Raw genomic sequence first — 15426 nt, 5'->3', positions numbered from 1 at the left:
AAAAAAAAAAAAAAAAAAAAAAAAAAAAAAGAGCTGGACATCTTCCCCTAGAGGAAGCAACAGGAAGCTCCAAGTCAGTAAGAGAGTTTTAGTGGACACAGGCCCGACAAGGCAGAGGCTTTATTTCAGCCTCCCCTGCAGCTGGAATAAGGCATATCAACTTACAAGATGCAAAAACGCCTCTATCTTACATAGGGGTCCATATGGCCACTTCACCAGTACCCTGCATACCACAGGCCCTGATTAACGCTTGCTCGGATGGTTACAAGAACCTCCCAGCTAGCCTTCATGCCTCTAGTTTATCTATCTCTTCGGTATGTATTTCTCATGATGTTGCCCAACTGATCAGTTGAAACTGTACATGTGGCCGGCAGTTTCCACTGCTTATAGGATGAAGCCCCAGTTACCACATAGAGACCCTCTGTAGCTGAATGTGACCTGACACTCTGGTCCTCCCTCCTAACACACACTGCCCCTCAGCAAGCTCAAACTGCTTGACGCTGAGTATGAGCCCAGACTGCCTTACACCTGGCAGGACAGGCATTTACGAGGTATAATCAAGGAGGTCTGAATATCAATGAGCTATTATACATGAAAGACAACACATCAAGGACAGTACGTTTCTTTCTGAGGGAAACGAGTTGCCTTCATACTGATGGAAACGGAGATTATAGTAAATAACGCAGGTTCAAGGTCTGAACAAGCTGAGTTTGGAGGCTGTAGAACATTCAGATGAATCTAGGTCAGCCAGAGGGCTGGAGGCGGGTGGATCACCAAAGGTCAGGAGTTCAAGACCAGCCTGAACAACATGGGAAAACCCCATCTCTATTAAAAACACAAAAATTAGCCAGGCGTGGTGCTGCATGCATGCAATCCCAGCTACTCAGGAGCCTGAGGCAGGAGAAATGACCTGGAACAGAGGAGAGAAGTCTGAATCACAGCTACTGATCTGGAAGTTATCAGCGTGTGGATGGGGTGAAGCCATGGGGGCACAGGGAGGTTGTCACCAGAATGTCAACACAGTGCAGCGTCACTGAAGGGAGCATTTTCCAGGGCCTCAAACTGCTTTGGAAAACTGGTGATATAGTCTGGATATTTGTCCCCGCTCAAATCTCATGTTGAACGGCAATGCCCAGTGCTGGAGGTGGGGTCTGGTGGGAGGTGTTTGGATCACGGGGGTGGATCCCTAATGGCTTGGTGCTACTGTAACAGTGAGTTCTCATGAGATCTGGTTGTTTAAAAGTACGTGGAACTGGAGAACCATCCCAGCAACCCGACCACAGGTGGTCTTCCCTGGACACCATGAACCACACTATGCAAACCTTCGCTCCTGCCAACACTGACTGTCCCCCCAGCTATGAAATGCTGAAGGAGGAGCACCAGGTGGCTGCACTAGGGGCGCCCCACAACCCTGCTCCCCCGACATCCACCGTGATCCACATTCACAGCGAGACCTCCGTGCCCAATCATGTCGTCTGGTCCCTATTCAACACCCTCTTCACAAGCTCCCGCAGCTGGGCTTCATAGCGTTCGCCTACTCTGTGAAGTCTAGGGACAGGAAGATGGTTGGTGACCTGACTGGGGCCCAGGCCTATGCCTCCACTACCAAGTGCTTGAACATCTGGGCCCTGATTTCGGGCATCATCACGACCATTCTGCTGATCATCACCCTAGTACTGATTTTGCCAGCCTATCGATAGATCAAGAGGACTCATCCAGGCCAGGGGCTCTGCCCGTGACCTGTTTCCCACGTACTCCACCTTCCACTCCTCGCCCAGCCCCAGAGCTGAGTCCCATATCAGCCCTTTATCCTTACACGCTTTTCTACAATGGCGTTCAATAAAGGGGACCGGATGACTCAGTCCCTTACAGGGTGGAAAAAAAAAGTATGTGGAACCTCCCCTCCCCTCTTTCTAGTTCCTGCTTTCGCCATGTGATATGCCAGCTCCCCCTTCACCTTCTGCCATGATTACAAGCTTTCTGAGACTCCCCTGCCCACCCGTAGAAGCCAAGCATATATCTGCACCATGTTTCCTGTAAAGCCTGCAGAACTGTGAGCTAATTAAACCTCTCTTCTTTTTAAATTATCCAGTCTCAGGTATTTCTTTATGGCGATGCAAGAAGAGCCCGATACATCCGGAGAGGAAAAGAAGCAAGGAAATAGGATGCGAGCTTGAACGCGAATTACCATCAAGGAGGTTTTCTCTCCTCTCTCATTCATTCCTTTCTTCTCTCTCAGTCTCTCTCTCCTCCATGGCTAGATGCTTGGAGGCTGAAGGGAAGAACCCGGAGAAAGAGGCCAGGGGGTAACTGACAACATTTCAAACAGAAAGAGAGAGAGAGAAAAAGATATTGAGGAAAAATGGCGAGGGAGCTGGGGAGCACGTGGAGACAGTAGCCCTGCAGAATTTGGCTCCTCCATCTCTGAAGGGGAGAGAAAGCTGGAAGACGGCTCATGACTTCATTTGAGCTCAGAGGCAGAGGGTGAGGAGTGGAGATGCTTCCACCAGGTGGCCTCAAAGCTTTCAGAGAAGCCAGGGCACAATCGTCAGAGAGGATGTAGGAAGGGAGGGTGGAAGGGCTTTAGTGGTGGCTTTAAATGGCCATCATCCGGAGGGTGGAAAAGAGTTAAGGAGAAGCAATTACAGACATGCTGGATAAACCGTTTTCCTTATCCCACATGTTCTTCTCATCCTGCCCATTGGATCTGCAGAGCTTTAAGAGTAAGTTAAGGACGCATGTCAATCCTCCTGGTCTTTCTTGTCACTCAGACATGCTAAATGCGTTTCACATATAGGTATGCAAAAAGACCTCAGACCAGGAAAATATGTTAGCTAGAAATGATCATTTATGCCAAAAAAAAATATTTAATTTGATTGGCCAAAGCCCATTCTTCAGGCTGCTGAGTATTCATTTTCTTCACCTTGACAGATGAGATTCCCTCCCCAACATCTACAGATTGCAATGGGCCAAATTATCAGAAACCAACAGGGAGGCTAGAAACACCTTTACAGATTTTTTAATGATGGCCATTTTAAGTGGCGTGAGATGGGATCTCAATGGCACATATACACCATGGAATATTATGCAGCCATCAAAAATGATGAGTTTGTGTCCTTTGTAGGGACATGGATGAACCTGGAAACCATCATTCTCAGCAAACTGACACGAGAGCAGAAAATCAGACGCCACATGTTCTCACTCATAGGTGGGTGTTGAACAATGAGAACACATGGACACAGGGAGGGGAGCATCACACACTGGGGTCTGTTGGGGGGAACTAGGGGAGGGAGAGTGGGGGGTGGGGAGTTGGGGAGAGATAGCATGGGGAGAAATGCCAGATATAGGTGATGGGGAGGAAGGCAGCAAATCACACTGCCACGTGTGTACCTATGCAACAATCTTGCCTGTTCTTCACATGTACCCCAAAACCTAAAATGCAATAAAAAAATAAATTATAAAAAAAAAAAAAAAGAAAGAAACACCTTTACAGGGCAGTGAGCACTTGCTGAGGCCTTGTGGTATAACCTCGGGTTTTAGTGACTGACTGTGTGGGAAACCAGGAGTCAGGGCCTGGGCACCCAGCTGGAATCCGACGGAAACCTCACCCTCCCCATCCACAAACATACGGAAAGCTTCCGTGAAAAATCTGAGTGCGCCAGAACGTTGATGGACAGTTCTATTCTTAGTTAATACTGTAACTACAGATGTCTTTGATGCTGGCACTTCCAGACAATTAACCCACGGCCTGTGCCAACAAAATTTTACACTTCTCTTCCTGTCTTACTGTAAACAACCCAATTTCAAAGGCAAATGTGCTATATATCCTCCCACATGCATGTCTTATTTTATACACCCCATCTTGCCTTTCCATCAAGATAGGAAAGTAGTTCTAGATACCTAAATAAGCCCCTTGCCATGCCCCAAAATGTTTCACTTGTTACAAAAGCAGAAGATCTCCAGACGGATGATAGATTTTGGGGTGTTTTTCATGACTGAAGGACACTCAGGCTATTCCTCAATAATGGGGAGCTCACGCAGCAGCTTACAGGTGTGTCTTAGACTTCTTGCTTCTGTATGGGCAGGAAGTGGGACGACATCTAGATGGGTAATGAGATTAAGGGATTCTTGGAGCATCCTGGGGGCAGTGATATATGAGATACTAAGGACTGGGGTCCTAGAGGCAGACTCTACGCAGAGAGGCAATACCACATCTTAATGTTTTTTTTTTTTTTTTTACATGGAGTTTCACTCTTGTCGCCCTGGCTGGAGTGCAAGGGTGCAACCTTGACTCATTGCAACCTCCCCCTCCTGGGTTCAAGTGATTCTCCTGCCCCAGCCTCCCAGGTAGCTGGGATTACAGGCACCCACCGCCAGGTAATTTTTGTATTTTTAATACAGATGGGGTTTCACCACATTGGTCAGGCTGGTCTCGAACTCCTGACCTCAGGTGATCCTCCCACCTTGGCCTCCCAAAGCGCTGGGATTACAGGTGTGAGCCACCATGCCCAGCTGCAATCCTGTATCTTTATGATGCAGTACAGTGGACCTGGTAGCAGCTCATTCAGATGAATGCATCTTAAGAGGCTCTGAAATAGCATACCACCGGCATTTACCATTTGTCACTTTGACTGCCATAACCCCATAGCTTTCAAGGGAATGTTCCTCTCTTAAATTATCGGGGTTCTACCGTTGTTTCTCCTTCTCTTTGACTTTTTCTTCCTAACTGTTCAGACTATCATATACTCAGTCAACAAATGTCTATATAATCTTGGAGGTAAATATCATTTTTAAGGTAGCAAAAACCAAGTACACAGAGAATCTGACTTTGTCTAGCTACATTCACCTTTGCAGCCACATATCTGCTGATCCTAAAGCCTCATCCTGATGCATTCTGTTACCTCCTGGGACGCACATGCACCCTCACTGACTCTCCCCCTCCTTCCCTGGGTTCCTTACTGGGCTCATGCAGTTATTCTGAGCCGTCATCGCACCGTGGCCCGCTCTGTTGTAAGTAGATTGATCAGTGTTGAAGATTTGCGTGCATTTGTATAATCCTTTCACGAATGTCCTTCTCCCCACTGGACTATAAATCCCCAAGAAGGCAGGGCCAACATGTTTTATTAACCACTGAATCTGCGACACCTCAAACAGGCACAGTTCAAGGCAGCTTTCATTTATGAATCATTGCTTCCAGCATTTAGTACGTCAGGTAGCCTCTAATTTCATCCCCTGGGTCCTAAGTCAGTCCTTTCCCCACTGGTTAGGCCTGGGCAATTATTCCATACGTCCTGGATCCCTCGACCAGAAATTTCTTCATCTGGCCCCTCTGCTGTGCATCTGTGCTGGACCCAGCTCTCCCGACAGCCCTCTGCCATTGTCTTTCCCGGTGGGGATCAACCTTTCCCCTTGTTTCCAAGCATTATCAGTTTTCTCTAATGATCTCGCTCACCTGATAATGACGTGACATTAGCATCTAGAGGGGCCCTGAAGATGAAGCTGTGTTTACCCATTTCTTAGATAGAGAAGAGGGAAACGAAGGTCAAGGGAGTTGACTAATGTCATAGACCCAGGCAGCAATCCCGGGTTGTACTTTCTTTGAATTTTCCAAATGTCTTTGCTGTATTGCTTTCTCAAAACCCGCCTTTTGGTTAGGCATGATCAATAGCTTTCCTCCAGAAAAGAGAGCGTAAGAACAATACACACAGAATTTTGGGAGGCAGGAGGGCCCCTCATTACAATGGCCAAACGCTGGGGCCCCATCCAAACTGATGGAGAGGACATGAGTCAAGGGTGACGCTGAAGTGGTGATGCTTTCCCTATTAAACGTCAGTCCCAGACAACACCAGAGGCAGGGGCCCCAACCCCAAAGGCTGGGATCAGACGCTGTGTATTAAGACTGGTCAATGGGGAGTAGGAGGCATGGATGGAGTGAAAGGAGGTGACTGTCAGAAACCGTGCAACTGAAGTGTGACCACAGGTGACATGTATTGTGACAAGGCCAGTGATTTCATGATAGTATATTTACTTCTGTCTGCACAAATGTTAGGACCCTCATTTGATTGAGCGTCAAATTCTTAGAGGTTGGCCTTCATTTGTCTTCCAGTCACCGGAAGAGACAAAGGTTTTTGTGTCTTTGTTTTTTTGGAGAAGGAGTCTCACTTTGTCGCCAGGCTGGAGTGCAGTGGTGCGATCACGACTTACGTTCCCGGCAACCTCTGCCTCCCAGGTTCAAGTGGTTCTCCTGCCTCAGCCTCCTGACTAGCTGGGACTACAGGTGCGTGCCACCACACCCAGCTAATTTTTGTATTTTTAGTAGCGATGGGGTTTCACCATGTTGACCAGGATGGTCTCGATCTCTTGACCTTGTGATCCGCCCGCCTCAGCCTCCGAAAGACTTTGACTGCAGTGCAATATTCGCTCTACCCTGTGCCAAACAATCTCTCTATATTTGTTAACTTAGCACATGCACTGTGATGTGGTACCATAGAGAACAATGGAGGCCACCTCAAAACTTAAGTCAAAGATGAACATGTTAGGGCAAAGGGCTCGTGAAATGAAGAATGGTTTTGTAATGGGCTGTGAAGGCAGATAAACGGCCGCCAGGTAAGAACCATCCCTGGGAACAGGCCTGTAACTCGGAAGACAATAGCCACAGCTCTGATTCCGCCCTTCAGTTCACTTCAGCAAACGCTTTTGGAAACATCACACAACAACCTGATTAAAGGCCACACTTCCTCGGAATCCTCTGAATTACTTATAAGAAAGAACCTTTTCATTAGAAGAGTTCTTGATTATATAGAATCTCATTCCCTGGGGCGGATAAAATCCAGGCATCGATATCCAGGCTGAGAGGTCAGGACTTACTGAAGATGGGAGGAAGATCTGTGGGTGTGTACAGGCCTCCTGCCATCTGAATCAATAACTCAGGAACATGGCTAAATTTCATCTTCCAAGTCTGGTCTGGCAAACGTGGAGATGCTTGGGCAGGAAATGTAATTTGGTTTTCTGACTTCTGGAGTGCAAAAGATTGAGCTGAGGGAAATCAGGGATGCCAGGATGCTATGAAAGCTCAGATCCCATTCAACCCCCCAGGATTCAAAAACATAAAGCAGCAGCTTTATGCAAGAGAGGCTGTTGTTTCATCATAGGGGGGCTGAGGTTAACAAGCCAGGTGGGCAGGTTATCCATTTATTTTTACCTTCCAGAAGGCTGGCATAGGGGGCATCATTTAGTGTCAAATTTCCTGAGTCCCCAGGAGAGCACACTGGTACATCCCCTCAGCCAGGCTCGGGAGTCATCCCAGGGGGTTTCTGGCTGTGAGAAAGAAGCCATCTGCTTGCCCACAAACAAACATCTGAAATACAAACTATGAGACCTGGAGAAACAGAACATGGTAAGGAAACAGGCAATGCTGGTCAGGAGCAACAGAACAGCACCCTCCTGGGATACAAAGACACCAGATGGTGGTTATCTTTTCTCTGGCCAGGATATTCTTCACATCATGGGCAGACCTGAAGCTGCTTGTCTGAGAAATGAGAAGATAAGAGAATCCTTCTTTCAGAGAAAGTGATAAATCTCTCTCATTTTTTTTTTTTTTTTTTTTTTTTTAGACGAAGTCTGGCTCTTGTTGCCCAGGCTGGAGTGCAGTGGGACAATCTCAGCTCACTGCAACCTCCGCCTCCCGGGTTCAAGAGATTCCCCTGTCTCAGCCTCCTGAGTAGCTTGGATTAGAGGAGTGAATCACCATGCCCAACTAATTTTTGTATTTTTAGTAGAGACAGGGTTTCACCATGTTGGCCAAGCTGGTCTCAAACTCCTGACCTCAAATGATCCACCCGCCTTGACCTCCCAAAGAGCTGGGATTACAGGCACCATCACGCCCGGCTGTAAACAATGATCTTGAATTTGTATCACAATTACATGCACAGTTAGTGGGACACTAAGCAGAAGAAGGAAAGCTGCATGGCAAATGGTAAGACCAGTCCATGTGGTAACTTAGCCACGTTGAGGACCAATCCCCAGCCCCCCATCTGCATATATTTACATGAATCCAGTGGTTCTCAAAGTGGAGTCCTCAGCAGCATCAGCATTGCTTTAGAAATACTAATTCTCAGGTCCCATCTCAGACCTACTTAATTAGACATTCTAGGGGTGGGATGCAGCAAAGCCCTCCAGGTGACTCTGATGCATGTTAAGTTTGAGAACCTGGCTGGGCACAGTGGCTCATGCCTGGATTCCCAGCACTTTGGGAGGCCGAGGTGAGCAGATCACTTGAGGTTGGGAGTTTGAGACCAGCCTGGCCAACATGGGGAAACCCTGTCTCTACAAAAATACAAAAATTAGCCAGGCATGGTGGTGCGCACCATGTCCCAGGTACTCGGGAGGCTGAGGGAGGAGACTTGCTTGAACCTGGGAGGTGGAGGCTGCAATGAGCCGAAATGGTATCAGTGCACTCCAGCCTGGGTGAAGAGGAAGTCCGTCTCAAAACAAACAAAGAAAAAAGTTTCAGAGCCACTGCAGTAAGACCAAAATAAGTGAAGTATGATCACAAATACTTCCATAGTGCTTCCTGTGTGTAGGCACTTACAGACATTATTTCATTCAGTGCTCATGGCAACCCTGTGATATAGGTACTGTTAGAGTCTGGCTCTGTGTCCCCACCCAAATCTCATCTTGAATTGTAATCCAAATTGTAATCCCCATGTGTTGGGGAAGAGCTCGAGGGAGGTGATTAGATCATGGGGACAGTCCGCCCATGCTGTTGTCATAATAGCAACTGAGCTCTCACAAGATCTGATGGTTTTTATAAGGGCTTTTCCCCCTTTGTTTGGTACTTCTCTCTCTTGCTGTGATGTGAAGAAGGACATGTTTGCCTCTCCTTCTGCCACGATTGTAAGTTTCCTGAAGCCTCCCCAGCCCTGTGAATCTGTGAGTCAATGAAACCTCTTTCCTTATAAACTACCCAGAAGAAAATCAAGGCACAGAGAGGTTAGGTCATTTTCACCTAAGGGGGTCAGTTGTTCTGACCCCCTTTAGTCACGCCGGTGGTGAGGGAGGGATCCCCCACCTTAAATAGTACGAAAACAGTGTGAGACAGCTGAACATAAGACAAGCAATGCTGCACAGGCTAGAGCCATAACTCAGAAGAGGAGAGCATTGCAGGCCACGCGGGGCCACTCAAAGCCTGCGCTCGGCAACACAGTGAATCAGAAGGGGCTGTGCAAGGCAGGCTCTGTAGCAACACAAGGGTGAGGTGACCCTTGGTTCCCACGGGAGGATATGACTGGCTTGTTTGAAGAATTCTGCTAGCAGGCAGGGAGATGGAACCCAGGAAGCTGAGGACTGGGCTGGATGCAGTTGGTCTGGCTGAGGCAGAGCTACCTAGGTGGGGAGCCTTTCCTACTGGGTGGGAAGAAATCTAGCCAGAGCCAGTGAACTCACAGCTAACTCTCTTGAGGTTCTACGAGGCTCAAAGGCATCAAGGAAGTACATGAAATTTCAGGCCTTACAAAGTATGAGAGAGGAGGTGATAGAGCCAGTGACTGAGCCCAAGCGCCTGTGTTCCAGAGTCCATGCTCCAGTGTTAAATCACAATTCTATCCTGTCTCCCACTGTCTTTTATCAAGGCATACCGCACACCTCTGTAAGAACCGCCACGATCCCTCCTGGGTCAATATCCACCTGGAAAAGCAGCAGGCCAGGTCACCGGGGCTGTGGGATGGTAAGGTCAGAGGTCTTCCTCCAGCGAGTTAAATGCTCCATGACATGGCAGTTGCTCTCCTTCACCACTTCCTCAACAGCCCATTGGAAATAAGGACATAAACACTGCCCGGTGTGCGGTGCCTGTACCAACGCATTCATTCGCTAGCAAATGGCACTGACTCTTTTTGCAGAGACTGTGCTAGGACCAGACCCACAAAGACAACATCAAAACAAGGCCGAGGATGCTCCCTACTACAGGCGGGGTGGGAACAAGGGACTGAAATACAAACAGAGCATTTGGGGTAAATCACAAAAGGCGTTATATTCAATGCCAACGTGTTTGGACTGCATCCTGCTAGCTCTGGTGAGTCAACAGAGGCCTGTAAGTCAGGGAGCGAGAAGCAGACTTGTCATTTTATAATTCTAGGGGACAGTGTAGGAAAAGCTGGAATGAGGCCTATGGCAAAGCACTCAGACAAAGCCTACTCCACAGCTTAAGACAGAAAAGTAGGATGATCAAAGACAAGATGCAGGGTCACAGATTCCCAGGGTGGCACCAAACAGGGGTGACAGACAGGTTTTGTTTGGCTGGCACATCTTAAGTGCTATAGTCGGGAAACCATTCTCCAGTTAGCCGCAGACCCCACCCCTCCCTATTGTCTTTTATTCGCTGACTTACTGTTTTTACATGAATTATCTGATACTCTAAGGTGTTTATGTTTGAAAGGGAGAGGTTTTCTTTCCTTCATACAATACATAACGTGATGGCAGATTTGATTGTGTGAAACAGAGAAAGAGGCAGGGAGGAAAAAGATCAAGGGTACCAGATTTCTAGCTTTTAAGAGGAAAATGCCTCTTTTTAAATTTATTTTTTTAAAATACAGATGAGGTCTTGCTATGTTACCCAGGCTGGTCTCAAACTCCTGACGTCAAGCAATACTCCAGCCTCAGCCACCCAAAGTGTTGAGATTACAGGCGTGAGCTGCCACACCCAGTCTGGAAAATGCCTCTTGATGTGCACATCGTTCTATCTGAATTAATGGAATACAGTGCTCAGAAAGGAAATGAACAATGATGGTCAACAAATTCTGCTTCTCTGAGATGAAGCCTGTGGTGGAGGGGGTGTGCCTGGGCAGTAGCAGAACCTGACTCCCGTATCCTTCTCCCTTCACAGCAAGGCAGGGTTACAAACGACTCAGCTGATACCACACCGGCCAGTACACAGAGGACAAAGAGTCTTCAGGTTGAAAGAAAGCTTCAGGGACCCATACTCCTGCCTTTAGCTGCAGTAACAGCCTTCAAAATCTAGGTCGCTGTTAGCATCAGGCTGTCCCTGGGGTTTGTGGCATTCTCCTGAGGGAAGCTTTACCCACCGTGAGAAAATGAGATTGCACCTTGGAGCTGACGGGAGCTGACGGGAACACCTGGGGACAGTCACTACACACAGCTCACGATGGGTCCCAGCACCTGCTCTTACCTAGAAGGGAAATTCAGAAGCTCCTGCTCATCAACATCACACGGTCCATGAGTACAAATCACCATAAGAAAGGGGCTTGCTAGAGAAAAGGCAGCAAAGCCTTGGAGAACAGAGCAGAGGCAACCAGCCCCCACCGAGCCAGCGAGCGCAGTGAGGACTCGCACTGACTCCACAATCCCTCTGTTGGGTCCCAGGCAATCATTTTTCTAATTGAGTGAGAAAATCTGATAATATCGTTCCCCTGACTGAAGACTTTGTTGCTTCTCATCGCTCTTAAGATGAAGTGCAAAGTGCTTATCATGGTCCCAAGGCCCTGGTGTCCTGTCCTCCACCTACACCCCCAGCTGCGCCCAAGCCACTCCCTGCTCCCTCCTTCTCTCCAGTCCAGCTGCCCAGGCCTCCCTTCTTTTCCTGCATCTCATCAGCGCCTTCCTGGTGCAGCGCTTTGTGTGTGCTGCGCCCCTAGCCTGGCATACTGGCCTCCCTCTTCCCGGCTCTTCACCTAGCCAATTTCTTCTCTTTCTTCAGGTCCCAGGACGACTTTCCTTTCCTCCAGCAGGCCCCTCCTCTCTGCCCCTCTGGATCAGTTACCTATCGCTGTGTAACAAGGGACCCAACGTTTAGCAGCTGAAAACAACACACTGATGATCTCACACTGTTTCTGTGGGTCGGGGATGGGGAAAGAAAGACACGGACCTCTCAACATCCACAGCCTTGGCATCCACGCTGGACACGAGGAGTGGATGCCACCAGAATTTTGAGGGGAGAGGACCTTCCACTGTGAAAGCGGATTCTATCCACCGTCAGGTGATCAGCCCAAAGTGAAGTTATGATAGAGACATTTTCAGGTAAGCAGAGTATGGAAGAATTTATCTCCCTCACGCGCTGTGTTAACCATGTACTGCCGTATACCATCTTCCCCGCAAATACGGTGGCTCATGTCAATACGCCTGTATGGTCTCAGTCTCCGAGGCTCAGAATCCAGGAGGGGCTTAGCTGGGTGGTCCTGGCTCGGAGTCTCTCATGAGGCTGCCGTCATGACAGGAGCCCAGACTGCAGTCATTGGGAGGCTTGAGTGGGGCTGGAGGATCGATCCACTTCTCAGCTCACTTGTGAGGCTGCTGGCTTCGAGTTCCAGTCCCTTGGCCTCACAGGCTTGCCTTAAAGATACGAAGGCTGCTGCCAACATGGCAACCGGCTTTCCACAGAGCAAGGCATGAGAGAAAGAAAGAGAGAGAGAGAGAAAGAGAGAACGAGAGAATGACAGCACAACAGAGCGACCGAGACGGAAGGCGCAGAGACTTCACTTGACCTCAACGCTAAGCTCGCACATCACCCCTTTTGCTTTTTCCTGTTTGTTAGACGTGAACCACCGAGAAGTCTAGCACACCCAGGAGGAGGATTAGCTTCTGTTTCTTAAAGGGAGGCATATTAAGGGATTTCTGGACATATTATTAAAACCACTCCCTCCTCCCAACAGAAGAGTTTGGAATTCCCTGCGAGGCGGCTCAGTGGTCACGGCACACCACGCCTCAGCTTCTCGCCACTTGTCACAGTGGCAATCGCCAAGTATGTGTGTGATCTGCAGGGTGCTATCAGTCTCTCTTTCTAAACCCAGGGTTTCAGGAAGGCAAGGACTGTTATAAGCCATATCCCTGGTGAAGAGCACATCCTTTGGTACGTAACAGGGGCTCAAGAGATATTTATTGGATGAATAAACAAATGAGCAAATAACAAATGAAAGAGGAAAGAATATTGGGTGGAAAAGAAATAGTATATAGAAAATGGCTACAACAAGGAGGTCAAAATTGCAGTAATCGGGAATTTTTATACAGTGCAATGCTAAGAGCATGAAATGCAAATTCGGAGCAGCGCGCTAACCAGCCTCCACGTGTTAGAACTGCAGCTCACATGGTTTGAGTTATGAGGATGAAGCCCTGGGATCAGCCTCAGGCAGTAGGAAACTCCTTAGACAGGCTCAGCAGGCCGCTGGTAACATAGAAAACCTATTTTCTAATACAGGAGACAGAAGAGCCTGGACGTCACATCTCCTTTATTAAGTGAGGCTTCCCTCATCGTCCTCCTGGTAACGACGGGCTTCGAATCCACATACTCCCATCAACAGCACCCAGAGAAGCCAGCCAGCAGGTTTTCCCTGCCTTCTGCTGGTGGGGTCACTCCATATGCATGAGAAGGAGGGCTTTTTGCTGCTCTCCTATTCCCAAGACCACTGCTACAGAGTCTTGGAAACATACCCTCCCCGTGGAGCTGGGTTTCCAGGATCAACCACACAGCAGTCTGAGCTTGGCCCCTGCAGGCACAGCCTGGGGCATGCCGGGAGAGGGGAAGGACAGGCAGCAAAGGAGAACAGAGGGGAAAGGGAAGACAGAAGCATGGGTGGAAATCATGTTGCAACAGACAGCTGAGAAAATGCGACCCAGGCCCTGGAGGGGACACACTGTGCCCAGAGCAGACCACACACGCAAATCCAGCAGCATCACCATCTCAGACTTGGAGCTGACTTAGTGCTGACTACAAGCTCGATACTGCAAAGTGCTAAGTATGCAACAAGACGTGACACCCCGGCCCTTATTTTCAAAGTTACCTGTGGGCACAACACACAGACAAAACGATGAACCAGAATGTAATACAAGGTGGCAGGTGCCAAAGAAGTGATTTGTACAGCATGTGTCAGAAGGGAGCTGTCCCCAGGATGCGGCAGTCCCTGAACTTGCCTGAGGGAGTCAGAGCTTGAACTTCATGATTCCTGCAATAGTGTTATAGCTGGAAAGTGCCCGTGTGTGAGGAGCGTGTATCCCACACGCTGTTCAGTGTACCTAATACAAAACAACAATCTACCTACAAGGGGTTTACCATCTTGTTGAGGACGTAAGACTTGTGCATGAATACCTGCCACCCAAAGCAGCTCAAGAGGCTATGCTAGTGTTAATAATAATAATAAATAATAGTAGCCATTTCCCTGTGGAATGCCAAGCCGTCTGCTCTACTGCTGGAGGCAATAAGGAGCCTCTGCAGGGCTCAGGGTCCGCATCTGTGAAATGGGTTTGTAGGAACACCGAATAAGATCAGGAATAAAGTAACTACTAGCAGGTAAAGGCACCTGAGTGTCTCTCCTTCCTCCTCCTTCCATCTTCCATCAAGGTGATCAGGCAAGAAGAAGGTCGCATTAGATGAGGGCTTTAAAAGATGGAGTACTGGCAAGGGAAGGCTCTATACCCTCTTGGGAATAATGGAAAATATGGCCAAGTAAAGGGCTCATGAAGGTTAACTGACTGTGTGATGCACCATGCTGATACCAGTGACTCCATCTACCAAGCCAAGCTGCCGTGTCTAATACCGCCTACTAGTTCACAGGATGCACACCATCATGGCCTGGCTCTGCAGAGGACACAGCTGAAGTTAGGGATATCAAGTGTCGAATCCAAGCTTGTAGGTAGCACAGCCAGAAGCTGGACCCAGGTCCTTTATTTCAGTGTGCTCATAACCACTTCCTAATGCTGCTTCTGGGGGGCGCTTCATACGGGGGTTCACTGACCCATGAGGCTGAAAGGGAAGTCTCCATCGGCCTGGAAGTCTACACGAAAGAGTTTGCATCTAGCATCTGGCAGCCTGGGAGTGCATTTCCTGTCACCCAGGGAGGCTATGTCCTGCTCTTGGTTTCTCTCTCACGCACTCAGGGGAGTGAGGAGAAAGGGAAAAATGACAGACTTGACCACAGACTTAGGGAGTACAGACGCTGGAAGAAGAGGGCTGGAGTGGCGGGGAGGCTTCCAGTTTGGGTGTGGGGAAATGGGTGTATGACTAACAGAAGTAGGGTTACTGGTGGGGAGGAGAGGAGGCAACCTCAGGTTACGCGTGTTGAGTGTGAAATGCCCCAGCATACTGAAATGTGTCAGTCTGCTCAGGCTGTTATATTAAAGTACCATAGATGAAGGGGCTTCAAGGACAGAAATGTGTTTTCTCACAGTTCTGGAGGCTGGAAGTCTGAGCTCAGGGTGTCAGCATGATCAGGTTCTTGGTGAGTAATCTTCCTGGCTTGCAGACAGCCACCTTCTCACTGAGTCCTCATAGGATGAAGAGAGAGAGAGATTGAGCTGTGATCTCTTCCACTTCTTCTTCTCTTTGTTTTTGAGACAGTCTCGCTCTGTCGCCAGGCACCAGGCTGGAGTGCAGTGGCGCGATCTCGGCTCACTGCAACCTCCGCCTCCCAGGTTCAAGCAATT

General features: G+C 48.7%; 1 protein-coding gene and 1 pseudogene across 7 annotated transcripts in view; one reads left to right on the top strand and one right to left on the bottom strand.

Moving 5' to 3' along the window:
• The window catches only part of SLC39A11 (solute carrier family 39 member 11), a 448139-nt gene that overhangs the window by 136495 nt on the left and 296218 nt on the right, over window positions 1–15426 (bottom strand). The gene's annotated exons all lie outside the window — the stretch shown is intronic.
• Window positions 1303–1827, top strand: LOC116525732 (annotated as a pseudogene).

Source organism: Sapajus apella, unplaced genomic scaffold (genome assembly GCF_009761245.1).
Source record: "Sapajus apella isolate SASKATOON/1434 unplaced genomic scaffold, GSC_monkey_1.0 scaffold48, whole genome shotgun sequence".
Lineage (NCBI taxonomy): Eukaryota > Metazoa > Chordata > Mammalia > Primates > Cebidae > Sapajus > Sapajus apella.
The sequence above is the reverse complement of the archived record's forward strand: the minus strand, read 5'-3'. Positions and strand labels throughout refer to the sequence as shown.